Here is a 27,809-nt window from a genome sequence, read left to right as displayed (position 1 = left end):
GAAATGCTGTTATTTAATAAATATTCCAGCAGTAAGCGAGACAGTGGGCGGGAGGTCTTCTCACTGTTTGCAGAACATATAAACTTGAATTTTTCTGCACTGAAGTCTTTTAAATTGAACTGATGAGCAGAATGAATGAGCTGCTGAGAGTTCACTTACCTCCTCCGATGAAGGTCTTAAAGAAACACGATTAGCATATTAGCAGACTTCCCAGCATGCGCTGTTTGAGAGTTAAAACCATCCAGAGACCCATATTTTTTGTAGTTTAAAGAAAACATACATTATGGAAATGTGTGTCTTTGACCAAGGCATGTTTTAACTGTTTGTTTTTTTGGAATAACTGACACAGGCAGAAACTAGAAACAGGTTGTTTTTTTTAAAATTTTGGGCAAAAAACAAAAAACACAATTTCGGCTCAATTTCTTGTTTGTCTTACTGACAAAACAAATTTATCACTCACTGTGTCGTTTTCATTTTCAGTGCACCCTTGCTTCTGATTAGCTAGTGTGCTCTATCAATTATGTTTTCACTGTACTCTTCAAAATAAAGGTTCTAGCTCTTTGTCTGTAGACAGTGTAATGTCACAGACAGACAGACAGACACACAAGGCTATGTTATGATCACAGACCATACAGCTATGATGCCCTTCAGCCTTTAATAATTGATGATCATAGTTGAATAATAATTTATTATTATGCTCTTACTGACAGGTGCTGCACATAATTTCGTTTCATGACCTACAATAACAATAAAAATGTTTTTCATATCAAATGTTCTGTTGGTGTATAAGCAACAGCATTTTGTTGTATTGCTTGTTTATGTGCAGCTGAGTGACCATAATGCATTATGTCTATTTTGAAAATCAAAGCATATCAGTAAGTTTTCCTCAGATCAATGGCATAGAACCAATAGCAAAAAGGCCAAAAGCAGTTACAAAAAATGACCAGCAGGTGTCACATTGTGTGAACCTCGTCATCAATGTTTGTACCATAGACTGAAAAAAAATATGTGATGTGATGTCACCCATTGGTTTCTGAAGAGCAGTTTTGAAGCTCAAAGCGGGCATCTCCGGCCGTCGCTATCTTGGCAGTACCTGATTTCGCCTGACTCCCGGCTAATCCAAAATGGTCAAAGAGGTGGAGCTGAGATGGGCCAAATGAAGCATGGTTGCTGAAACAAGCCACCTATTGGCTAGTGACCTGTCACTCAAAGCAGACACATCCCTAATTATGTATAACTTTACGGCTTAATAAAATTTAAACAGGTGAGTTATGAAAAATTCACCCCCCATACAGTTGTACAACTTTTGCACCAGGCTGTAAACATGTTTATCTCTGCTGTAAAGTTGGGCATTTTAATATGTGGCTCTATGGGGATCAACTCGCTTTTGAAGCCAGCCTCAAGTTGCCATTTGAGGAGCTGTAGTTTTTGGCACTTCTGCATTGGCTTCATTTTTCAGCCCCGGAGGTTGCTGCTTGGTTTGTACACCCAATGTCTCAAGAAATAAATAGAAAAGTGGATATGTTGACAGGTAAACAAAAACAAAACAAAACAACACAAAAAAACCAGGCATCTATAGATAGGCGTTTAGGCAGTGAATAATCTACAGAGACAGCGAGCATCATATGAAGCATCAGCTGTTGTGCAGTAAAATCTGTTTGAGACATCTCAGTTAGAATCAAGCTCTCACTGGACTGTATCCTCCATCAGCTGTGATCACATGGAGATACTTGTTAACTGGCAAAACACACTCAGTGTTATTCTGCAGACTGGTTAGAGATTCATCCTACTGCTGCTATCCATCCATACCTTACGTGATGTGATTTTGAAATTCAGCAAAGAAATAAGATCTAGGTATGTGTATAAAATAAAATCTGTACATTTGCCACATATTTAAATATACAATTGACACACATATTCAAACAGTGTTTTTAATTTATTCAAAAGTGAACATCAAACACAGAACACTGAGCATCAAACAAGTTTAAAAAAAGACATGAAAATGGGAAATCTGTTGAAAATTACCGCTTGAGACCAGACCAAACAGACCAAAGTGTGAGCCCATGTAAAAATCCAAATGCGTGATGCGTGCTCATCTGGTGCCTGACAAATGTGGGATATTTTTTTTGGTGAGGAGTTCTAGTTCAACACAGAACACTGAACATAGAACTTGAACACATAGAACACACTAAACTGAGCTGCTGTCCTCTTTATGGCAGGGACCTCAAAGAGGCCAGTGCTGCAGACAGTCTAGCCACTTCTGTGTACACAGGCTGTTCGTCCCTGCACTTGAGGCACTTGTCTTTACAAATGTCTTCTTACAATTTCTTTTAGGTCTTTAATTCCATTTTGAAAACGCCCTGGTTCACAGCACTGCCAAAGAGGTCAGAAATGTCCAAATAGTGCTGTGTAAATTCTTGTTCAGTTTCTGCTTGGTGCTACATTGTGGAAAATGGGTTTCTGCCAAACAGTGACACTCGTGTCAAAGAGGACCCCACCTCCCGGTCATAGCAGTCTGCAGCCTCTGCAGCCTCTGGCAGAGGATCTGCAGGCAGTTTCTTTGAGCTTCCACCCAGAGCCAGTTGACTGGTGATACCCTTGCCTAAATAGAGCATAAGCAATAAGCAAATCAAAACAAATCAACGGTTTGTGTAACATCAGTTACATATTATCATCATGCATATCAATGTACCTGAAGCAGTGTGTAATCCTGGGCTGGGCAATATGGACAAATCAGATCCCACTACATCTTTACCAAATGTTAGGTAATGTCTGTTGCTGTTATAATGACATCAGGGTTTTGATAAAGAGGCACTAGTAATGTCAATGTGATTACCAAACATTTAGGGTCAAAACTGTTGGAACAGTCTAACAAGTTTATAAAATGTAGAATAGCCAGAATAGCTATAATGTGAAGCATGATAACACAATACATCATCCATAATCCTAGGTAATATTTAGTCTCATATCAGGACAACAGTATGATGATATACACCCTGGCCTTGTTAACTCAGACAATAATTGAAATCTGGAGCCATCTATATGAGCATTTAATCATTTCCATCTACCCTGTGTTAAAAAGGGGATAAAATGAGAAACTGAATATAGGATATAGGCACAACTAAAAAAATGACAATGCATATAGAGGTATGTTTTTAGGGGGCCTTAAGGGAAATTATTTTAAAACTGGTATGCAGACCTTGGCTGCTGTGTGCATTCCAGGTCTGCACCATCCAGTCAAGTCCAATTTGAGCTACCTGACAGGTAAGTGTGGACAGGCAACATTGTGTCATGTTGTCTTCTAAGTTAAGTTCCTTGCGGTCAACAAGGTGGATAAGAGCCCCTTTCACTGGATAGTTTACTCTGTTGTTTACCTCCGGCCACATCCTTTCTACTGTATGATTCTGTCATTTTAAAAAGGTAAACAAAAATGAAAAATGTTACATTTTAATTTCAGTAACAGATCACAATTACTAATCTGGACCTAATAGTAACCACTCTGGATAAATTGATTTTCTGTGACCAGAAAGATGAAGGACCCAATTAATACTCTAAAGACTGCACACTGTAATTAAGCATAATAAACATTACAAATTAGCCATTTCCTTTCTTAGTTTTGTATTATTATATCTATTGTTGCATCAGGTTTATCAACATTTATCATTTATCAACACAATTCATTCATATTTATGTCACTACATAAGCATTGTTAGAGCTGATATTCACTATCAGGTAATGTAGTGAATTGATTGATCAGTTAATTACTTAGTTATGTATAGCACAGTTTAACTGTCAGCAGTTGTATTAATTTTGAATGATTTCCCAGATAAGGGGTGGTAAAGCTACAGCTACATTCTATGCCAATTTATATATATATATATATATATATATATATATATATATATATATATATATATATATATATATATATATATATATTATTAGTTGATTAGTAAAACAATGTCTGCTGCCATATTACAATGGAGCTCAGAACACTGAAAGTTACCTGTAAACCTCTTGATATATGGTCAGGTTGTTTTTGCTGGAGAAACCATCAACAGAAAGGACATTGGTCACCCCAAACATCACCAGTTTCTTGTTTAGGTCAATGTGCAATTTGTGAATGTACTCTGCACTGTATTGCACTGGTGTTCCTTGTTCTCTGAGGAATTAATAAACAAAAACAATTACTGTTCTCAGGTTACTGTCACAGTATTCTACAACACAATAAAATCTATTAGCCTTTAATAAGACCTACATGATACGATCTGCATGATATGTCTGGTTAATATGTTTGAGGACATGACCAACGCACACTTCTTATGCTTTCTGATGCTTTTGAGGCCAGGTAGTTAGTCATCATTGTTCTTCAATATGCTGATCCAGTCTGAAATTGGAAAAATAAACATGAGAAAGCCTAATCAATAGGTGTCTATTCAACTGTATTGATTCTTGGTACAAATCAATTATCACATATTACAGACAGATTTCTGTCCAAAGCTATTTGTAAGCATTTCAGTCACAAATCTCCAATCTGAGTGTAAAACCTCCTGTCAGCTCCTGAGTGTCAACCAGTCGATAAAAGCATAATCCAGTCATCATTAAATTGCTTTGTAATTTGTTTTATTTGTATTTTGTGTCTCATACTATGGGAAGCAACACAGATTTAACAAAAAAAAAAAAAAAAAAAAAAAAAGGCTTACAAGGCTTACATAAAATAATAGTTTAAAGGAGAATATTTCTCTCCATTAGTCTCCATCTGTTCAGTTTCTACCACTGAATCTGCTCACTGACTTTTTAATGATGGTTCCAGTTTTCCTAAAAACTTTGGTAAGATATATTCTATATCTACAGTACATTGCGGTTATCAAGTATAAAATATGATCTGTTATATTTGTTTTGTCAGTAAGAACAAAAAACAAGAAATTGGGCTGAAATTATGTTTTTCCTTTTTTGCCCAAAATTAAAAAAAATAAAGAACAACCTGTTTCTGGTTTCTGCCTGTGTCAGTTGTACCGAAAAAATGGTTAGAACTTACCTCGGTTGTCTTTAAGTCATAGTAAGCTAAGTCATGGTCATCTCTTCTGATAGCACTAAAAACAGTGTGAACAACATGAGGATTAATATCTACTTGAGTCCTACCCATACACTTCTAATTCTAGTTACTGCAGCCTCAATGTGTTTGTACTTACTCTGATACAAATATGGCTCTAATAGAGCAGAGACAGCTGCAAGGCCACATTTGAAACTAGCTTATTGAACTAAGAATGTAACTGGAAGTCAAGTGTTTATTGAACTTGATCCCTGAAGTAAACTTAGTTATTTCTACATTTTTATGACTCATTTTAAATAAATCTTTCAAATTTAGTTCAGTTAACTCACATTTTTAAGGTAGCAAGAACTTAGTTTTATTAAAAGTTGAACCAGCTTAAATATTTTGACAATGAATGCACAATTTAAAATATTTTTAAAAATCAGCTTTGCAAATGTTTCATGATGAAGAAACTTCATTTAAAAGGTTTGTTAGACCTCAAGGATTCACAAAATGCATCTTGGTAAGAAATGCTGAATGTGAACACAACTTTCATAAGAAAACTCCACAGGGCACCTTTAAACTGGAGTCTGGACAGTGTCCTGGTCAAGTTGTTGGTCAGTATGGAGAAAACAAGGGGTATGAAAATGCCAGTATCAACAAAATGAAAAAAATGTCAACTCTTAAAAAAAAGGCTTCCTCCAATTTTCATTTTAACACCACCTGGCTGGCTGTTTAGCCACCACACTGTATCAAATAAATGCAACACAGGTATCCTTGGTATGTGAGAGTGATAAACAAGGTTGTGGAAAACATGTAAATCACTGCAACAACTCTGGTTTTAAATAGCCGTTTCTGTTTGTCAAGACTGTTTTGAAGTTGCAGACGGGGTGACTTTCAATTACAGGATGAAGTTGCTTTTTTAGAACTGAAATGTTTTAGAGATTCAAAGTTCATGCTTAACCTTGGAAACAGTAGCTAGCAAAACTAGCTCACCACAAGATCCAATTAGTAGTTGTATCTAAGGTAGAAAATAAACTATTAATTTATACTTTTAAGCCAGCATAGAGGAAAATCAAAAAAATGTAAATTCACATGTACAATTCCATGACAACTGTAGAAACTCAATCAGCTGACAAGGATTGTGTCATATGATTATAACCTATGGACCCTTAAAGTTTGTCTAATTTAAAGTTGGTCTTAAAATAAAGTTGAGCCCCTGTCAATAATACCCCATATCCTCATCTCCACCAACCATCCATGGGTGCATTGTTTAATGTATTCAGTAGCAGTGTTTCGTGTCATATCAGTCTGTTTATTTTATGACAGTATTCTTTGTGCACATGTGGAAATTTTACTTTTATTTGGCATAAAAGTAAAAGTCAGGGGATCAACAAAAACATTAGGATTCATACTCTGGGCACCATGAATATCCACAACAAATTTCAAGACAATCAGTCCAGTATTTGTGGAAATATCTTACTACAGTATGGTAAAAAGTTATGGATTCATGAACCAACAGATGGACTTTTGGTGTGACAGACTGACATCACCATTATGTCTTTGGGCCCTGCTCCTAGCCAGACAAATATCACATCATAGGAGCATTCAGAGCAAACTGATAGCTTGATGACTTTATTGTTACATTTGTATCACAGAGTAAAAAAATCTAGTCCATTAGCTGAAATATTCTTAGTTTTTTTTTAAAGTTTTACTTTAGAAATGAAATACACAATAATGAAATTCCATGAATATGATCAAGTTTGAAGAGAACATGGCCTTAAAGGGACAGTTCACCCCAAAATCAAAAATATATATATACTATTTTTTTTCTACCAAACTACACCCGCCAACTATCTCACTGCGCAGAAGGAAGCATGCATCTACTCCGTCGAAACGTAGGCTAATTGAGAATGCAGTTTAGTTGTGTGGGAACGTAATTTTGAGGAAACAGGGTTGTCTACTCATGGTTGGCAGGAGTAGTTTGGTAGAAAGAAAATAGTTCCTACATGTAACTGCTCACAACAAGGTCTGTAGATTATCTTGAGACATGATTTCTGGAAAAAGACATTGCTGTTGAGTTTTTCAAATGTTTTTGTTTTTTTTGGCGCTTTGAGCATTACAAGCTGGGTGACATCCAGTTCCATTGTATTCAAGAGTAGGCAGACATCTCTACAGCCGATATCTCCAAAACTCTGCAACTCACACCAAAACGATCTAGATGAATAAATAGCACTACAGGTAAGAGGAAAAATATGTTTTTTTGATTTTGGGGTGATCTGTCCCTTTAAAGATGAAGGAATATATCCAAAGCAAAGATTTAGCAAATGAACACTGTCATTTATGACAGCTGTCTCATGGAAGTTAACCCAACTGTTATTTTGAAAGAGGACAGAATGTGGTATGCAAGAAGCTTATAGTCATAGAACAAAACACAACCACTGGGACACCCCTCACCCCCACCCCCACATACCTGAGGATCAAAACAACTTTGTGGGGATTCTGGGAGTAGGTGCCCTCACAACCTCCCATACCCTCTTGGGCTTTTTTTTCTCTTTCTTTTCTCTCAGCCTGTTTTCCTTTCCTCGGTGTTGCCGAGGTACTAACAGACTCTTTTGCCAGATTGCTAAGAACTTCAAAGTGTGTTTGACATGTACACTTGGGAGGCCTGCACTGGGAGCGAGTGTGTGTCTCACGCTGAGACCTGAGGACGGGTTTTAAAAGCACTGTGTGTATCTACACTATTAACATTCAAAGGAGCTCGCACTTTGCTGACTCTTACATGGCTCCTTTGAATTAAATAGGTGTCATCTTTGTCACAGCGGCTCCATTAATATACTGTAGGTTATGCTACAGTGTCTGACTGACGACGGGTGTTAAGACAAAGGTTGCACAGCCTACATATCAATTAAAGAACTCTTTCTGGCATTTCATTTGACATTTGACACACTGCGGGCACCTTTTTGTCCCAGCTGCCATGTTTGTGTCTGTCCTTTTTAATTTGAAGAGCCTTTTTCTTTTGGGAGAGGCATTAAGAGAACAGCCTTTAATTTTTCCCGACAGCCAAGGTTTTAAAGGGGACTCCTTTTCAGTATTTAATTTAGCACTTCTTCCACAGAACAAGACAAGCCTGCATAGAAAAAGCTTTCAATCCTCTCAGTGCACTTGAGAATTTTTTCATTTCATCATGATACACCAGGGCTTTTCTGGCTTGTCTTTTTATCTTTACAGCCCCCGCACTGACTAGTCACAACACTAAATTTACAACAATACTCAAGAGGCCTTTAGAATATGAAAAGTGCAAAGAAATGGAATGAATTCACTAATAATGAAGATATTAGTTGAGTAAAACAAATCAAGAAATATTCCCTCCAATTTCAACTTTGTTTCATACTGCATGTATACTAAAGACAGGAAAAAGGATGAAGAAAGAGTAACCTAGATTGACTAATATCTTAAAGATTTCATCTCACAAATAAGCATAAAGGTGAGTCTGTATGGTTTTACACCATAAAACCAAAGCAATCAGGATCGTGGTGGGATTGAGAATATGACAAATGAAAGGTGTCATTTAACCTTTTTTTTGGTGAAATTGAAGGTATGTCCCAATCAATACATCAGAAATACAAAAATAAGTATCCAATTAAATGGTAAAATTTTTTAGAATTCTTTTGTTCGAGAGTAACATCTTCATCTTAGCTAATTTCCAGAACCAAGGGTACAGGTGGAAAGATGTGGAGGTGGGAAGGGTGGAGAATGGTAGCACATTCGACCAGTGTCGGTTGGTCAGTCCACCATTTTGGTCCAGACTGAAATATTTCAACAAATTTCAAATGGATAGCCTTAAAATTTGGTACAGATATTTATGTTTTCTACAGGATTAATTGCAATCACTATATAAAGTTTATATGCAAACGTGTTAGCAAACAGTTGGCTTCTTACACATCCAGCAAAAACAAACCAACATTAGCATTCATTTGGAATCGTGTTTCTGGTCTCTAAATGTCTAAATTGATTGTCTAAATGTCTAAGTCCATTTATCACTCTTCTTTTAGCTTTGTTTTGGTCTCCACCAACTCCTGAACAAATATCTAGCTCTTTAGCTGCTAGATTCTCCATTATGTTGAGAGCTATGAGACTGAAGTAAAGAGTGAAGTTGCGGGCCTTAAGTCAAAACAGTGAGCTGAAAGACACTAACAGAGAGAGAGAGAGCTGAGGGGAATTGCAGAGGCAACAATTCTCTGTGGGTTTGTCTCTATGAGTGATCCCTTTTACATTACACACAGTCATTTGATACATTGTTAGGATAAAATGATTGATTAGTGCAGCTATGCAAGGATATTGTAAATAAATTTTAAAAAAATTGAAAAATGCATTGATTGTTTAAACAAAAACTGAACACTGATCATATTTTGTGGTTTCGGGAAATGACCAATTGCTGAATTTGCAAAGTTGAATTTTTCATGTTACAATACTTCAAATGCCTTCACTTGTAATGCCATTAGAGAGAGCTGGTCAAAATGAAGTACGTTCCATCATTGTCACACTCTGGCTCAATGTCCACCATATACCCTCAGACTTTTTCCCTGATTGTTTAGACTGGATTGAGTGGGAGAAGGCTGATTTGAACTGAATCTTTAAAAGGCTATCTGGCATGATATTATTAGAGTTGCCCATATATGTTAGTCTATTCTCAACATAGAAAGACTGCATTAATCATGACAAGACATTATTCATTTTGCTGTTTAGCCCAGGCTTTTAAAGCAGTCTGTTTTCGCTTCAGTCTGAACTCACTCAGCTTATATTCAGTCTCAGTGATGAAGAGGATTGTGTTTTCTGGGTTTTTGGTTTTCTGTTTGCTCTGTGTTTTTCCTCCTGTGTTCCTGTACTGCTTTTCCCTCCACACCTGCCCTGCTATCAGCCTCATTAGCCCTGCCCTGCTCCCTGTGTTTTCCCCAGTCAATCAGCTCCTTTCTTGTTCTCCTGTTTCATCACCTCATTCCCCTCACCTGAGCTTCCCTGCCCATCTCTCCACCTGCACCTCATCTGCTCATCAGTTTAACTTGTATTCGGAGTGAAGCGGGTTGGCCCCCCTCTTATGGCATGGCCAAAGGGAAAATTGGGAGTGTTTGAGTAGGCCTGTGATAGGAGGCTGGCCTCACGCTGACCCCTTTCCTCCCTGAACTCCAGTGTTGGAGGAGGAGGGAGAAGACTCAGTGGATGTGGATGTAGAGACTGTCTTCTCCTCTGAGGACAATGACTTATCCTGTGGACAAATGGCAGGCAGCACCTCGTTGGCCTGCTGTGCCCCATCTGCTGTCACCAGAACTGTGCAAACAAATGAAGTTATTACCAGTTTTCAAATTTTTATCTGCTATAATTTATTATCTATGAATATAGCATTTTCATAAATTGCATTATACAATTTGTGTTAGGATTTTAGTTCATTTTTAATTGTTCCCTGCCTCGCTGCTTCAGACTGCGTTTTGCTGTTTCGTGTCTGCAGTGGCCTTACGGTGGCCGGCGTGAATGTGTGGCTAGCCCCTCTCTCACGATGCAATGTGTATTGTATGTGGGAAAATATGAATATGCATGCTCAGAGTGTTAGTGTATTCAATGTAGATCACACGAAATTGATGACAAGTGGGGCAGAGAGCCCGTAGCCCCACTAAAGTGTCATTTCATATTTCACAGTTGATTGGCTAGCTGTCTGACAGATAGCCAATCAACTGTGAAATATTTCAAATGACGCTGCAGTGGGGCTACAGCGCGAACTTGGAATTTACAGTCGGCAAAAAAGAGGGGAGACTTTCTTAGCTAACGCCAGCTAACTTGAAAAAAATAAAGTGGATTTCATACTTTATTTGGAGGAGGAACTGGAATTAAAGCACCTTGGAGCCCACCAGCCACGGAATACTGTCATCATTCAAACTGCTGGTAAAATTAACCGTGGGTTTAACATGGTGACGTTTGCCCAGAGGAAAAACCACCATGCTGCCCTTTTCTGAGCCGTCAGCTGGTGAGTGAAAGCATATTTTATCATCCTGCCTTGGTGGTTCTGGTCCGGGCATTGGTCATACTGTTGTGCTGGATCCATTGATATAGATGATGACGAGTGTCAGTGTGTCCATGCTTATCTATTGAGGTTGTTGTCATAAAGTTGTTGTCACAGAATGGTGTAGGAGGACAACCGCTTGTTCTTTAATTCTGTTAACTAATCTTTGATTCTTAAGGAAAATAAGAGACAGACTCCCTGGATTCCTAAATTTGTAAGAGCACACCCTCGGCCTGCAGAACTGACCTTCGTAACCCTCTAAGTGGAACTGACCCTACAGGCCACTTGGACTGGAGTATAACAACTCCCACTTAGATGGATGACTCTTATCAACAACAGCATAAACTAACCCACATTCCTGAGGACTTTATGAAGCCTCCCTGCAAATCTGAAGCAAACCTGAAATTCATGTAAATGAAATGTCTAATCATTATGTAACTTATATCATTTTATTTGTCATGTAAATACAAGAAGAATGGTATAACTTTCATAGGTGTATGACTATCTACTAAAGAGATATAAGACTTAGATTGTATTATCCTTTTATACTAACAGGTAACAATACTGCTCCTCTATTGACAAGAGTTACATTCCCTTATGTGAAGAGTTAATGAATGTTAAATAACCATGTATTTGTATTTTAAGTGTTTAACTTGTGATCTATTAACCTCATAGACAATCATATTTTAGTAGTTAAATTAGACAAGTAGTTTGGTTGAAAGAATGAAGTTTCTAAAATAATAGGAATGTAAAGATAATATTTGAAGGATTTGAGTTTAAAGTTTCTTTTATTGTTAAACAATAGTCATGTTGAATGCTTTTATATTATGAAGTAAGTTGTGTAAACTTATATTAAATATGTTTCTGAAAGTAATCTAATCACATAAGTGTTGCCTAACTTTATTTTCTTTCACTATAGTATTAAACTTTATTTCAGTAAATGGTTTAAGTTGTGTAAATAGTTCGAGAAAGTTGAACTAATGAAGGTTTTATGCTTAGACATCATGAAGTGTTAATATGAAGGTTAATGTTTGTTATTAGAAGAACTGACTTATCATGAATCATGTAAATTGCTTAACTGTTTTTGAATGGTTTCACAAATATGATAAAAGCTGACAGGACCGTTATTAATCAGAAATATCATGAATGCTTGGACATTATGAAAAGAATGTGTTTACAGCTTTAATGTGAAATAATAGGCAACAGTGACTTGAAGTGTGAGTTTTTGCATGTAAAAATTCAGAATTAGATTTCACCAAATTCCTTTACTTCAGGAGGTGCAGGCTGCAAAGCACCAGCCACACCTAAAGCCCCTAGAACAAAGAAATTGAATATTCATCAATAATTTGGCGTGAAACCCTTTAGAACACACCCAAAACTCCTCCCTTGTTTATTCTAACTTATAAAAACAAGAGAGAGCCTCCAAGAGATTCCTTTCTGAGCTGGCCTCCAAGAACTCAAGAAAACTCTTAAGACATCTCTTTTATTTGTTTTTCAAACAAATACATCCGTATTCAACCTTTTATTGCAACAAGTTAATTTGTTTTGTTTTATCAGTAACATTAAGTCTCGTATTTCCACGTATAGTAATTTAATTTGAAGTAAACACGTACAGTATTTTATTTTGAAGTAGACGCCGCTGAAGACTTGAGCGTAGTCAGACTAAACTTTATTCAACACTCAACTTAAGTTACTACAAGCCAACTAAAAGCCTGAATCTGTAACTTAAAGCCTTGAAGAAGAAGAAGAAGGAGAAAAAGAAGAAGAAAAAGAAGAACGCTTGAAACTGCTCTCTGAGAGCAAAACTGCAACCCAGAAGATGCGCCACAGTCCACAGCTGATATGGGCTCTTTCAGTGCAACACCGCTGGTGATGCTGTGTTAAACAACACTGGACCTGCCAAGATGACTCCTCTACCATGACGAGACACCTCAATAGTAAGGCATAACATGGCTTTATGATCAAGGGTTGATGTCCAATAACGTTAAAATTAAACAATTTATTTAGAGAAGTTTTCCCCTTAGCATTTCCCGGTACAACACGTTAAGCCTCGAGTCACACACTTCGAGCCACTCTTGCTGAATAATTTTCTTTATTAATTTTTTATCATTCTTAGGCCTTATTTATTTTACTTTCTTATTATTTATTATTTTCTGTATATTATCTGTATATATTATATTATCTATGCTTTATCATGTATCCTCAAGACGTTTAGGTATTAATAAATATCTTCATTTATCCTAAAAGTGTTTGGTTGTTTCTTTGAGCTGCAGTAAACAGAGGTCACTGTTTGGGACAAGAGCTTACGATTGTGAGACTGATTCATTGATTAAATTGAACAAGGGTTAGTGCTCCCTCCTAGTACTAACAAATCCTAACCAAAAAGGAGGTGGTGCCCTAATGATGAGGTAATTCATTAATAAGGTATTAATACTCCTACAATAGGTTAGTATCCTTAAAAAGTTGTCTTTGCACTTTGTTGTGAGTTCAGCTCTTTGCTGTTTGCTTATGGCCCTGTAGGCTCATTTGTTCTGAGCTTGGTTGTGTCGGCTTATGATGATAGAATATCACTTTCTTAATTAAGCGAGAGGGTGTGCTTCAGTGATGCAGTCAAGTGCCTTGTTCCTGACCGTATCACTGTCGTGAGTCAGCCAGCCAACTTGTGCTAATGCTTTCTAGAAATCGTGGCATTTCCCAAACTGAATAAATACCACATTTATAAACACAAAACTGCTTTGTTAGCTCAATCTTGTTGTAACTAAGATATCTGTTGAAAAAATATTTTTTCCACGGACAGGTTTAGCTACTACATCTGCAAATTTCACATTTTATTAGCTAGCTGTGCCATGTCATAAGCACAGCTGATGGAGGATGCCGGAGTGGGAGCTGAGATATACTCTCAACTGAAGGGAAAATGGCTACGTTTTGCTGTGTATGGGGGTGCCGGGTAACTTGGTAAAGGGTCCGTTTTGTTTTCCCCACAACTCCTAATCAGTTCAGTTCAATCCAGTTTCACAAACATAAAAAACATGAATCAAAACTCCACTCCAGGTTTTCACTGCAGATCCCCCCCACAAAACCAAACAAACCAAGGACGCTAACAAAGCAACACAGAACATAAAATAAACCCAGTAGAAACGTCAGATAGGTCAGACCGCCGTGTTTAACTATATATTTTTAAACGTTACAGTTATGACTGAAAATGACAACAGAAAAAAACAAGTTTGCCAAGTTCACATATCTCCGCAATTCAAATCAACCACCAGTCGTCTACCCAGAAGTGTTGTTGTTAGCGTAAAGTCACGGTCTGTAGTTCTAATGAATGGCGGAGTAATATTTTTAGTGATGAGGCTTTTTTTCACTTATGTAATTTCTCTCACTCACTCACTCACTCACTCACACACTCTCTCTCTCTCTCTCTTCCTCTGTATATGTGTACAAGACCTGCTAGAGGCAGCCACTTTGTTGTTAAAAGTGTTTTGTGGAGCCATGTATGGACCCATTAAAAAAAACACATCAGTAGCAAGAGCAGGTACTGTAGTTTTCCTGGTATGTAGCCTATTTATTGAAGTAGTTGGTGCCCCACCATTTTTTTACATGTAAAATCACCACTGTATGGTTTGCAGGACTGTACAGTCCCTCCATGACACTTGGACTTAGCACTTGGTGCACTTCAGCATCCCTCCCTTTGAGCCCCTTGGGGTTGCTGATCTGAAATGGCTGTCCCTTAAGACAGCGTTTCTGTAAGCTATAGTCCCTGCCAGGAGAATCAGCGAACTCCACGCACTGTTGGTTCACAGCGACTGCTCCTGTCTGATGGGTTCAGGGGTAGTCCTCCGCCTCAACCTGGCATTTCTGCCTAAGGTTCTGTCTGAGTTCCACCTGTCCCAGTCAGTCAAGCTGCAGTTGATGTCCTCTTCTGACAGAGGCCTGGAGGCTGAGCAGTGCCAGCCCCTGCTGTGCCCTGTCTGGGCCTTAGCAGAGTACATCCAGTGTATGCAGGCCATCAGAAAGATTGATCAACTCTTCGCTTGTTTCAACTCTAGTCATTTGGGCAGACCCTTGTCAAAGCCTAGGCTGTTGTGGACGCAATTTAGAGGGCATATGCCTTCTTGGGTGTGCCTGTCCCATCTCGAGTTCGGGCCCACTCAACTCGTGGTGTGGCTACGTCATGGGCCTTGTGGTGGGGAGCTTCTCTCCATACCATATGTGCAGCAGCCACATGGTCATCTCGGTCCACCTTTTCCTGATTCTACCTTCTGAATGTAGCAGCCAGCCCCTCCTTCAGGGAGCAGGTGCTGGGTATGACTCATCAGTAGACGGCTAAGCCATGCTTATTTTTTACCTTTTGTTGTCTCTTTGGTCAGCTTTGTGACTTGTGTGCTGGTTTGAGAGGCTGCTCTGTTCACAAGTTTGGCCTCTGCGTCTTGTGGGGCCTTTTTCTGTTTCCTTTGTTTTTTCATTGGGTCAGTCTTACGGACTTATCTAAGCGGCCCTTCTGCCTCTCAGACTTGGCCTGTTTTTTTTGTTCAGTGTTGCTTCACCTGCACAAATCCTGAATAAAGACTTATTCTTCAGTTCCTGCTGCTCCTGCGTCCTTCATTTGGGTCCACCTGTTCCATTCTTCATGACCATCCTTCTTATATGTGAAGTGTTATGGCTTCATAAAGGTTAGATGAAAATGTAAGAATGAAATAAATGAAATGCTCTTTCAGCACATTATGAAACATGTGGTTGTCATGAATGTGTTTTGTGAGTTTGTACCCGATAGCAGAACGGTCATGTCTGAAATCCTTTTCTGCTTCATCCACTAGTTGTTATTTCTCATGTTGAACACCTGACACCTGACACAGCAGCTCGATCTTCTTCTCCTCCACCTAAACACAAACATAACAACAAATAGTCTTTCAGATGAGGACTTAATGTTGGGATTACTGGAGGTATAAGTAGATAATGGCCATCATTTTGTTTTGCAATGAAGCAACATCACATCGACATTTTTGTGCTTTTCAAAAATCCTCCAGTCAAACATGTTGAAACTGCAGAAATGTACTTTTGGTGTGAATTTTTTTCATAGATATACTCTGTTGAAGCATTTGAAGTTTGCCATCTGAAAGAACTAAACTGATTGAGGTGTCCATGTGAAGAAATGTTTTTAAATATGAAACAGTTGCAGTAGTCAGTGAGGAGAATCTGCCTGGTCTCTGCTTACCTTACTACAGGATGAGATTTGCATTGAAGCTAATGATGCGTGCATCACTCTGTGTGTCTCATGCTGTCCTGCTAGCATTACAGCAGAGATTGGGCTACTTGATGGCTGCTGGTCATAATGTGTTTGGACCAGTGTGTCAACATGATCACCTCCCACCTAACAAGATTTGAAAAACCAGCAGGGGAGATACACAGGTTCACAGGTTCCCTCAGTATGTGGGGAGTTCACTACGGAAATATTCTATAGTGGAGATACATCTTCATTAGACAACGTGGGGTTTAGTGACATGATTTGTCTTGTCATCGAATCCCATGAAAAGCCCCAAATGTATTACCTGTGTATCCATGTGCCACAGAGCCCCATTGTTGTCCAAAAACTATTCAGAACACATCAATGAACATGCACTGACATGTTCCTATCTTACCATGAACATGGGTGCTGGGGTTCATTTTGACTCAGAACCAACACTGTCCTGCTGCCTGAAATACTCATAAGTACACCAGTGGTGTGGTAATTCACAACTGAAAATAGTCCCCAACATATGCACTCCTATTGCTAAAAACTACAGTGCCCAGCTGTTTTAAGACATGACTTGCCTTTTTTGAAAATGAAAAACAGTATATATTTTGTGACCAGTTAGTAAGTAGGTCACTTAGGTCAATCTTTCAATACAAAAATGATTGTCTGAAGTCTGGAATCAACTGAAGAAGAACTGTAGGATGTGATGCCCCTGGCCACTGACAATTGATCTCTGAGCGGTGCAAAAATACCGCAACAGTCAACACAACAAGATGCTGTGAACAAAAGAAAAGAAAAACCCACTTCAGCATGTCCTTACCACAAGTGAGCCCCACTTAAAGGACCAGAGTGTAGGATTTAGTGGCATCTAACAGTGAAGTTGCAGATTGCAACAAACTGAATAACCCCCCTCCCCCTCCTCTTCCAAGCATGTAAGAGAACCTACAGAGGTTGCGAAAAATGCAAAAGGCCCTCTCTGGAACCAGTGTTTGGTTTGTCCTTTTTTGGGGTTTTGTAGAAACATGGCAGTGCAACATGGCGGGCTACATAATACAGTGGTGGCTGGTGACTCAAAAAATTGGAGAGGACAGGAGGAAAACCAACATGGAATCTTACAACAAATCGCATCATACTATATCACCGTCCCCCACCCGATGAAATCGGAGGGGTGGGGGGCAATAAAACAATTTGCTTTCAAAAACAAAAACTGAGTGGTGAAAAGGCTGCTTCTTTAAAGACATTTAGCATATACATATTGTTTCTGAACAAAGAAGTGCTTATTTTAGCTGTGGAGTGGTTCTGAATGTGTTATTTTACCAACAAAGTGAAATTCATATTTATAGTATTGTTCTATTGTGACAACAGATTTATGCTCTCATCAAAAATTGACAACATATCACATGATTTACACGTGTTTCCTATGTATTTTCTTAGTATACAGAAATATATAAAATAAACTTATAATCTGACACAGGAACAGATCAGTACTGAATACTAGAACGATTGAACACTAAAAACATTCACAGATCTAAAAGTTTAGGTTCACAAAAAGTATTAATGCATGTATCAAATACATGACTTACACACTCTTATCTATATGCACGACATACAAAATATAGTTTACAAAACTGACATGTTAACACTTGTTATTCTAGTTACTTTAAGCTTATTACTCAATGTACGGCTCAGCTTGAACACGAACAATGAAGAAATTGTCACAAGCAAGCAGCCAGACCTCCTGCATACTCATTCACTAATCACACAACATCAACAGGTGACTGAACAACCACTCAGTTAAAAACTGGATCAATTCCAAATGAATGAGTGAGTCCAGACAGCTAACTGTAACTTCAACAAACAAACTACCTACAGCACATTATATGATCTCTGCTGCATTCTTGCTAAAGAGATAAATTCACACAACAGCCACAGAGACATTTAACCATCAGAGATGAAACTAGCGACCAAAGAGAAAGAGAGAGAGAGAAGCTGTATCTGACTCACGTTATCTGTTGTCTGTCTGTCCTTCATGGAGATGAAGTATTCATGTCATAACATCCATTTGTGGCTGTTGGTCATCTTGTTTATTAGTTAACAGAACTTAATGGCTGTTAGTTAACCGGTCTGATATCATTAGCAACAATGACAAACAAGCTAACATTCCTGGTTGTTTCTCTGGTTGCTTCTCTCTCCAGCCTCCCCGGTGGCGTCCTGCCGCTGCTGCGCCGCACAGTCCAAATCCATTCTCCCGTTAGCTTAACAACAGTCCTTAACAGTCCTTCCATGGATGTATAAAGAGTCCTTCAGGCTGCTACAACAAGCTAACTGTTGCGTTGGCTAACGCAAGCAGCTATCTACTGCTTGTTATCTACTGCTGCTACTCTGCCTTACAGTGGAGAGAATTGAAGATGAAATCTGGAAACTATCATTGGACCAATGCCATGTCAATATTGCATTCTGGTTGTTGATTGGTTAGGGAGGACGTCCTCCCTTGGAGCGTCATTTTACGTATCTTGGCCAATCATAGATTAGCATGAAAAAAAATGAAGTACATTAAATTGATTTAAGAGATCCCGCCCTGCAGAGGACAGCAGGAGTCCGTCCTCCTCTGTCCCCCACTAGTCCTCCACTCTCCCCCACTACCCCCACCACCACTTCACGCTCGCTGCCCTTTCTCCTCCTGCCCTGCAAGTGTCCTTGTTGAAGCATTTTAACCAGAATTTCATAATGGATTTTTTCCAAAGAAGAGAGAAAATATATTTTAATAAATAATGCTGAGATTTGGTAATGGTTTATTTCAACCAAATGTTCTTTTTTATATTTTGATCTTCCTCTTGCCTCTCAAAAAATAGAGGAGGAGCAACCTCCTCTATGGACCAACCTCCACTGACGTAGAAAAGGACCTGCTCCCTATGTAGATATAAAGGACTCATTCTAAGGTAATGAAAACAGAATGATTCTTATTTACAGGTGATTATACACTCATTAAAACATATTTATGAATATTATATCAAATTTATGCCAATAGATCCCCCTAAATCTTACACACTGGTCCTTTAAGAGCTGCTTTGTTGCTTCATAAAATTTTGCATGCTTTACTTTTGTAACTGACCTTGGATTTGTCTTTTTGTAAACACTGCTACATCGCTACAGTAATTAGAGCAGGCTTTGGGAGGATTCAATGCACTTCCTCCTCGGATACTTCCATCGTGGGCATGCCCATTAGAGTTAATTGGATTATTTCTACTCTGTTTATCTCTTAATTCCCCACATCTGTAGTTGGGGGGGAAGTAGATTGGATGAAGGAGAAGCAGGGGATCTCAGCAAGGGTTTATGGGAGTATTCCCACAGCGGGATCTTATCCCTGCCCGTCGGTCGCCAGGGGACCAGGACTGAGCATGTGAAACAAGAACCAAGACGAGGAAAGACAAGAGCTTATCCATCCTCTATTATACACCGCAACACAGGGACAACTTCATGCCTTAATGTGACTATTTGATCTCTTTGACATACTATAACACTGATGCTACCAGTGATCATAAGCCTGCGATCTAAACAGAGATTCAAATTTTTTTTATCTCAGACATGAGCCAGCAGATCAATAAAGTGTATATTGTGAGAGAAAACAATTCAGTGCCATTGATTTTTCTCAGTATTACATTGATCTGACAGGCTAAAAATAGTTTTAGCATTAGCATATCAAAGAAAAATCAATACATCTTTTTCTCTCTGTTGGATATTTATTTTAGTGCCAGTCCTGATTGGAGAAAGAATGTGCTTTCTGTGCTTTAGCATTTTGGATTTTTGTATACTTGCATATTTCAGCTTCAGGTCCACAAGTGTGAAAAGCAATTCCCCTCGAACCATGTAATCTTGTCACGCTACTTGACTTCCTTTTTACTGGATAGAAGACTATGAAGCAAGACGCTGGCTTGCAAATAAATTGTGGCACCCAGAGTTCCTCACACGGAGAGGTAAAATAAATTTACACACTCTTCATCCGTCATGTTCACCTTTCTCTTCCGCCTCACTTTTTCTACCATTTGAATTCAAAACTGTTTATATATTCTTTTGTTTCTCATTAGTCGAAATTTCCTGCAGTGCTTCAATGCTGCTGATTAATTATCCATTTAGACACAACTGCAAAAGCAGCCTCTACATCACAATAATGAATTAATTATCTGCATTTGCAAGATTGTCATGTGCGACCTACATTTTTTGCCTTGATTGTTTATTTCTATTTGAAGCTTGTGAGAATAATTATGCTCTAAAGTCTGTTCTTACATGAAAATCAATCCTCAGTGTGATGTGCTGAGAGACTGCAGCAGCATTGCTGGAAGGGAAAGCTGTGCTTCAGGGCTTGTTGCAGAGTCTTTACAGAACTTACATACCACAGTCCTTTCACACAGCCGTGGCATAAACAGTAGTCACTCTACTCCCCCCCCCCCCACAGCCTCTTCCATCCATTTCATTACTTAGCTTGATGTCATTGTCACTTACGATAAAGATCCAGATCTGTGCACATCACACACTGCTCCGGTGACCTTTTCACAAAGTGCGTTTGTGTGTGACAAATTCAACGCTGCATGATTTCTGCGCGCAGCGCTGATCTGCCAATTTGTAATATTGAAATTAAAGGAGATTGCAAGGTTATACATAATGTCAAGAGTGAAAGAAGTGCGAGAAAGGCTTCTTATATGGGCTACATCTTTCGCTTTCAACCTTGGCAGACCTTGAAGTACAATCCCTGCATGACTGGCAGTAAGAAAATAGTCTTTGGTTTAGGATGACAGTCTCAAAGAGATGTGAAAGTGGGTGGTATTCCTTCTCCAAGCTCCTTGCATAGCGATGTAAAGCCTCGTGAGTCACAATGAAAGCTCAAGATACACATTGTTCATTCAAGGATAAACCGAATTCAGCATTTATGCAGTTCTCTATTTACAAACATGCAAACAAAAGTGATTTTAAATAACATGACAGCATAAACTCCAGCCCAGGGCCACACTCTGTACCTCAGTAGCACAGACAGAACTCAATCCAGCACTGTTATGTCATTCTCACTTATTATAAATAGCATCTTCATCGGTTCACCAGTCAGCTGATTGTATGAATTACATTCCCAGTAGTAATAAAGTCATTTGCATCGCCCTGGTTTGAACAGCCGTGAAGAGGGACAACTATTTTTTTCTCTTTTTCTGTTGCAGCGGTGAACTGCCTCAGTGCTTCCCATCAGTCCCAGCTCCATCCTCAGGCACCACAGCTGTCCCTGTCCCCACTTCCACTTTGTCAAAGCGCTAATTCAACACCCAGAGTTGACATTTGGTTACTGTGGCCCATCTCCATCCCCACAGCCCCCCCCCCCCACTTGATGAAATCTCATTAGCTATCAAAACACTCGAGAAACAATATGAAACTTAATCCTGTCCCATCCGATGTTTAGCTTTGGCCGCACTTTTTCAATTTTCTATTTGCTCCTGAAATGGGTTTCACAGATGGAGTGTGCCAAGGTGTATCAGCAACTGTCTTTGAGTTTTAACTCTGCAGTGAGTCAGTGTCAGTGCTGGAATAAATGTATGACTGGAGGCACAGGTGAGCCAGACAACGAGAACTGTCAGCATATCCAATTTAATGCATGGTGTTTGTGGATGTGAATGAAATGTATAATTCACAGTACATATTAAGATGGGCAGTCCCCTTGCATGCTCATATTGGTTTTCTCTGTCTGAAAATAAATCAGATTCACAATCTGTTCATTTCTCTCTTTCCCTTGGTGTATGGATATATATATATATATATATATATATATATATATATATGTTTATCTGCATTTAGAGTGTATATCTACAATTAGAAATCATGAAGTAAACTCATGGCGCACCCTTTTGCAAAATGTCTCCAGATGCCAGAATGAAGTCACTTGCTTCATGTTTATTAATTAAAGGCAATATATCCTCAAGCTGGGACAGGGAAAAATACAATTTGCTGCACCACAGGACCATAAATTCATCCTTTGGTGCTCTGGGTTCAGTCTTGTTTGTGGATTCTATGTGTGTCTTTCATTTTTACAGAGAAAACTAGGGGGAGGAGGATCTGAGATTCAATTTACGGACAAGATGGAAAGCCAACACAGATGTCAGGAGTGAAAAATAGTTTCAATTGACAAGTGAAAGAAGTTTGCAGTGTTGGGCTGTGATGGTTCTGGCAGATGGGTTTCTGTCCTTGCTACTGTGTTACAGCTGACATGCAAGGCCCCTGGCTGGTGAAATCCTGCAGCTCAAGATTGTTTACTGTGTTTTTTTTTTCATTGGTGCCTGAAAAACCTTCAGTACAACAGGTTGGAGGGCCAAGAGGAATAACTGATGTGTAGCATGTGCATAATTTATTTACCAGCCATCATGATCAAAGCAGTCAATGCCACGCTGTTTCCCACTGCGCTGCAAGGAGACATACGTCCTACCTGTAACAGCAGATTCTGTGACTGACACGGTAGGTGTAATCCATGTCTCAAATCACTGCCTGGAATTCACTGATATTCAAGGATATTGCATAATCAGTGCTTGATCAGCAGGAAACGGATAGTGAGGCTTTTTTCCATTTGAGAAGAACCAAATAGGCCTTGAACGATTTCCATAAATGAAACAAACATTCTTAAGCATGCAGTCCACCCACCTCTCAAATTTTATATTCTCCCCCGCCAAGGTTTGTTTATTTTTAATCTCCTTTGTTATCCATCATTTTTAAAATCCCCCCCTTATCTTGGTGGAGGTGGGACATGTTTACCAGACTTAATAACTCATTCGCTCACCTGAGAATACAATGGAATGGCAGGAAGCATCAGCCGCCAGCTGCACGTAATACATAAAGATGAAGTAAGGCAAAGGCCTTTTGAAGACAAAACCAATTACTTGAGCAATTTTCGAGGCAGACAATGGACACAGGTCATTTCATATCATTTCACGCTGATTCTCCCAGAAATATACCTTATAATATAGTATAAAGCCACTTTGGGTGAAAGCACTCACTAAGCAGCAGAAACAGAGGAGAAACAGAAGACAGAGAAGACAGAGAGCCCAGAAAGCATGCACTAGCACAACATGGGCCAATTTTTAATGGATTCTCTCGCATCAGTGAATGCAGCGCATGGTGGCAGGACCCCCATTCATGTTTTTTTTTTTGTCTGAGTTGGCTAAAACATGTATCTGGTAGTCAGTTCAGAAATGACAGCTGTGTTGTTCCTATGGAATTTAGGATTATGATAAATTTCTGTTGGATATATGGTAGTGTATCTAACACATCTCAAGAAATGTAACTATAAATGACACAATGGGTCTGCAACTTTTTTGTTACTGATAGGAAAATGTATAACTTTTTAACTGCTAGATGTTCAACTTTTATTCACCACTTAGTTGCTAACTTTGTCTTTTCCATTTGGTGCTGCCTGAACAGGTAGTGTACGGTGCGTTTATCAAAGCTTTTTGCTGAAAAAGATATGCTTTGGCTGGAAACAGGATTGATGAGAACAGAGTTTGAAGGCTGGAAAACCAAAACAATGAGATAAAGGAGGCTTAAAAGCTCTTTAGAGCTGAGAGGAACCACAGAAATGGGTGGTAATTCTCTGTGGATTCTTCACCACGAGTGACCCCTTTTCACATTACACATAGTCATTTGATCAATTGCTAATAAAAAAATATTGATTGGTGCAGCTTTAATGTCTCTTTACACTAAAAGACTTTTCAAATGGGCCAGATAAGTGTTGCTGGCTTTCCACATATGCATGTCCACTGAGAGTATTAACAAAAATTCAATATGATGGCAAGCAAATCCTCCCGTTGCAAATCCCATTTCATTGATACTACAACCTATGTTATTGGGCTTTGCCCTTCACTGTCTAAAGTGATGAAGTCACTATGTAGATGGCCCCATTCTGGCAAAGCAAGCCAGTGGATCATTAATCATCTATCAGAGGGGACTTGGCTGGTATATAAGGTTGTAAAAACCCAGCCAAAGCCAACGTGGTGTAGCAATATTATGACTACACCTGGAATAGTATGCACTCATAAGATTATAGGGGCACCACTCTTTAATTGAAGAAAAATAATTAAACCAAATCAATCAGTCTTATATCTGAAAGTTGTGAACTCGGATACAGAGATCTCTGTCTAAGTATCTATCTAAATACCCAAATACCATGACTTAAATCAAGATAAATCAAGATATTTAGTGAACTACCAGGGGATAGGGATGAATAGGGAACAAATGAACATATACACATACATACAAATAGAATGAATGAAAGAATGAATCAATCAATCAATCAATGAAAACTAACAAGTTATTGTTGACAGAATTAATGAATGAAATTGAGGATTATCAAAAACAAGTTAAAGCACAGTGAGGGGCAAATAGATCAAACTAAAGCCAATAAAAAAAAAGATTATTCAGGATCTAGCTCTTTGCATCAACTCTCAGACAGAACACATGAAAGATAGTTAGGTTCCTACTGTTTCCATAGTGATGGAGGGCTGATGACGAGGTGAACTTTCCAACAAGTGCCAAGCATGGCGAGGCAGACTTGGTGATCTTCAGGTTGCCGAGGTGACAGCCAGATGAGAACCGCTGTAGGTTTAGTGAAGCACGACTCTTCAGGAGAGTTAACCCAACACTTAGGCTCAGACTAGCTGAGACCACATATTAAACACACAGTAGGGTAGTGTGTTTTCGGTTTTGATGTGTTCAGTTGCAGTCTGTAGAGTATGATGATGGAGCTCTTACCAATAAAAAGGTTCTTGACTTGAAGACTTGACTTGACTTGAAGACAGTCTTTGCAGACTTGGAGGAAGCAACTCAAATTAACTATGAAATGAGGATTAAGTGCCTAAAGTGAAAAACAATTTGCAATAGTAGAAAAACAAAATTTAACTACATGATAAAAATAGGAGATTACAAAAAAAATAGATATCCAAATGGCTAACGGCGTGCAATGGCTAAACTGATACTTGGCTTGTGGCTTTAGGCATCTTTGCAGTCTTTTATCTTAGTTGAGCGTTTCTTTATAGAGCTTTCAGCTTTCAGTAAAAGCGAAAAAGACAAGCGTGAAACGCAATGAATGGGCCATAACAGCTGGCAAGGCCCAGAGAAAACAGAAGAAGCCCAGACATAGAGTTGTAAAAGTTTTTATAGTCTAATAGGCATGTTTTGGAGGAAAGAAGATCCTTGGCGCTCTTCTGGAGGGAATGCCTCAATTATTAATTAATTTCTTTATGTGAAGAGAAAAACTGGTCTTCAGCTAAAAGGGAGAATAATTTTATTCTTACCCTATCTAGGGAGAATATTTGAAGGCTATGCGCCTGCAATTGGATACTCACTCATTTCTGTCATCAATGTTAACATATGAAAACCAGAGGGAAAACACTTAGAAATTGCATAATATTGATTAACCAAATAAGTATAGAATAAATCTTAATTTTCTAACCTGTAGCTAAAACTATGTTGCAGCTGAACACATCTAAGGTCTATATGATCCTAGCAATGAAACCATAACTAAACAATACACGTGGTGGTTAATATCAAATAAATCAATTCAATAATATGGTGTTACTTATATCATCTTAGAAAGTTGTTTCTGAAATGGTCACTAGGTGGCAATGTGGTAACTTGTAAATTAACAGGATTTAAAGCAGATTCTGAATTTTCCTATCCTTTCAGAATAACGAAAGGGTTCTGTAACACAATAAAGGTTAACAGTGGTTAGGCAAGTCAAGATACATATATTCACCCATTTTAGTAGGCACTTCTGACTATTCAGATACTCGTGAATAAAAAGGAGAGGAAGAGAGAGAGACACTAATTAAGGAATGCGGGCCCATCCACACATTTATGACCTTAGAGATAGTGTGAGTAAGTAGAGGTATGGAGCATGGCCAGGGGAACTCCAGACTAGTGCAGTCTGTTAGTATCTGAAGAAATTACAAGGTTGTTAATTCCAATACTGACCATTTCCTTTCATGCTTGGTAGGGAAGGCTGGCTTTTTAGCTCTGTTCATGTTTTTCTTGACATCTTTTATGCCTTGAGGTCAGAGGATACTGTGTGTGTGTGTGTGCTCTTGTATACACACTGATAGACTAAAACACCAAAATGTTTCTGAAACAATCTAACTTCTTATGTTCCTGATTTCATTTCATCAGAGCATATAGTATTATACGAGTATATAAGCAGCGCTATTGGACTGAATGTAGCTATTATAGTGAGTATAGCTATATATTTTCATTATCATGTGATAAGTATCCCGGGGCTGTTTGATAGTTTTATGCTATGACATGCTTTGCAGCTGTTACATTTTTCATAATGGACATGACAAATGCTTTCTGTTGAAAAAAAAAGTACTTACCTCTAGAGGAGCAAATGTTCAATTAAACATTTCACAGTCTGGAGGATTTCACAATTCACTGTATTAGAATTGGCCATGAGGAGTACAATTTGTAACAGAGATGACTGGCTATTTCCTTCAGCTATTACTGAGCTTTGTTAAAAAAACATCAACAAGATAAGGAAGTGTTTTCTTCAATAAAGGAGTAGCACCAGAAAACAAAAAAGTGATTTTCATTTGACTGCTCTAGATGTAGAAGGGAAAAAAAGCTGACCACAGGGAAAGAATTCCACCCTCTAGGAGCAAGTAAGTTCATGTCATGTCAGTGGTGAGCTGAATGAAAAATGACGATCTAGTGCTAAAGCGGAAAGTCACCCTTAAAACACCATTTGATATATAATGTGGATGGTATGTAATTCTAAGAGTACAGTTATAAATAATACGCGACAGTGAAGCAAGAGTGCTTTAAATGTCCCTTGAGCCTGGAATTAAACTTGCTCACTTAATAACCTGATGATTAACACATTCATAAGGCCTGACTGCAGTCTCCTTGCAGCTACATGGCACATTCATAAATACTGATTTATGACTCGTGCCAGCCTCATCACAAATGAAATGATCATTTGTGACGGACCATGGAACAATGTGTCAAAACTGTTTGGCTAAATGAGAAAGTAAAGGTCTTCCTGTCACTTAATATTTCCAGCAGAGAGACATGGCTTGAATTTTAGTTTGTTTTTTGCATGAGTAATTCTCTCGTTCTGTATCACCTGCTTCTCTTCTCATCCTCCTTTCTGGTCTCGGACTGATCAAAGAGCTGCTTCCTCTCTGTAACTGTGCACAACACGTGTTTGCATCCGTGTGCTCTTTCGTCTAAAGACGAAGAGTTCGATTTCCCTTCAGTCTCACTTAATATGTCTTGACAACAAACACTGTGTTCAGTATTGTCCATTTTTATTTGCCATTAAATGTTGATTGATCATTAAAAGGAGGAAAGAAATACATTTCTGTAGTACATTTAATTTCCTGGCAGTCAGAACATACAGAATCTGACATTTTTTCATTCTAATTCAGGCCACTTTTATGTGTGCTCCTATAGCAAATCACACATAGCTGATCTGTGTC

At 38.6% G+C, this 27,809-nt stretch overlaps 1 long non-coding RNA gene across 3 annotated transcripts; it reads right to left on the bottom strand.

The window, feature by feature from the left end:
- Positions 1-1,917: 1,917 nt before the first annotated feature.
- Positions 1,918-18,348, bottom strand: LOC122970544. Of its 3 annotated transcripts, XR_006399241.1 has the most exons (5): positions 18,322-18,348; positions 15,852-15,964; positions 4,259-4,387; positions 4,007-4,162; positions 1,918-2,602 (listed from the first exon to the last, which is right to left on the bottom strand). It is a non-coding gene; the product is annotated as an uncharacterized LOC122970544 (long non-coding RNA). The 3 variants fall into 3 exon arrangements; XR_006399240.1 differs by lacking the exons at positions 15,852-15,964; positions 18,322-18,348 and adding an exon at positions 9,827-9,919; XR_006399242.1 differs by lacking the exons at positions 15,852-15,964; positions 18,322-18,348 and adding an exon at positions 5,039-9,268.
- Positions 18,349-27,809: the final 9,461 nt, after the last annotated feature.

Source organism: Thunnus albacares, chromosome 19 (genome assembly GCF_914725855.1).
Source record: "Thunnus albacares chromosome 19, fThuAlb1.1, whole genome shotgun sequence".
Lineage (NCBI taxonomy): Eukaryota > Metazoa > Chordata > Actinopteri > Scombriformes > Scombridae > Thunnus > Thunnus albacares.
This window is presented reverse-complemented; position numbering and strand designations above follow the sequence as displayed.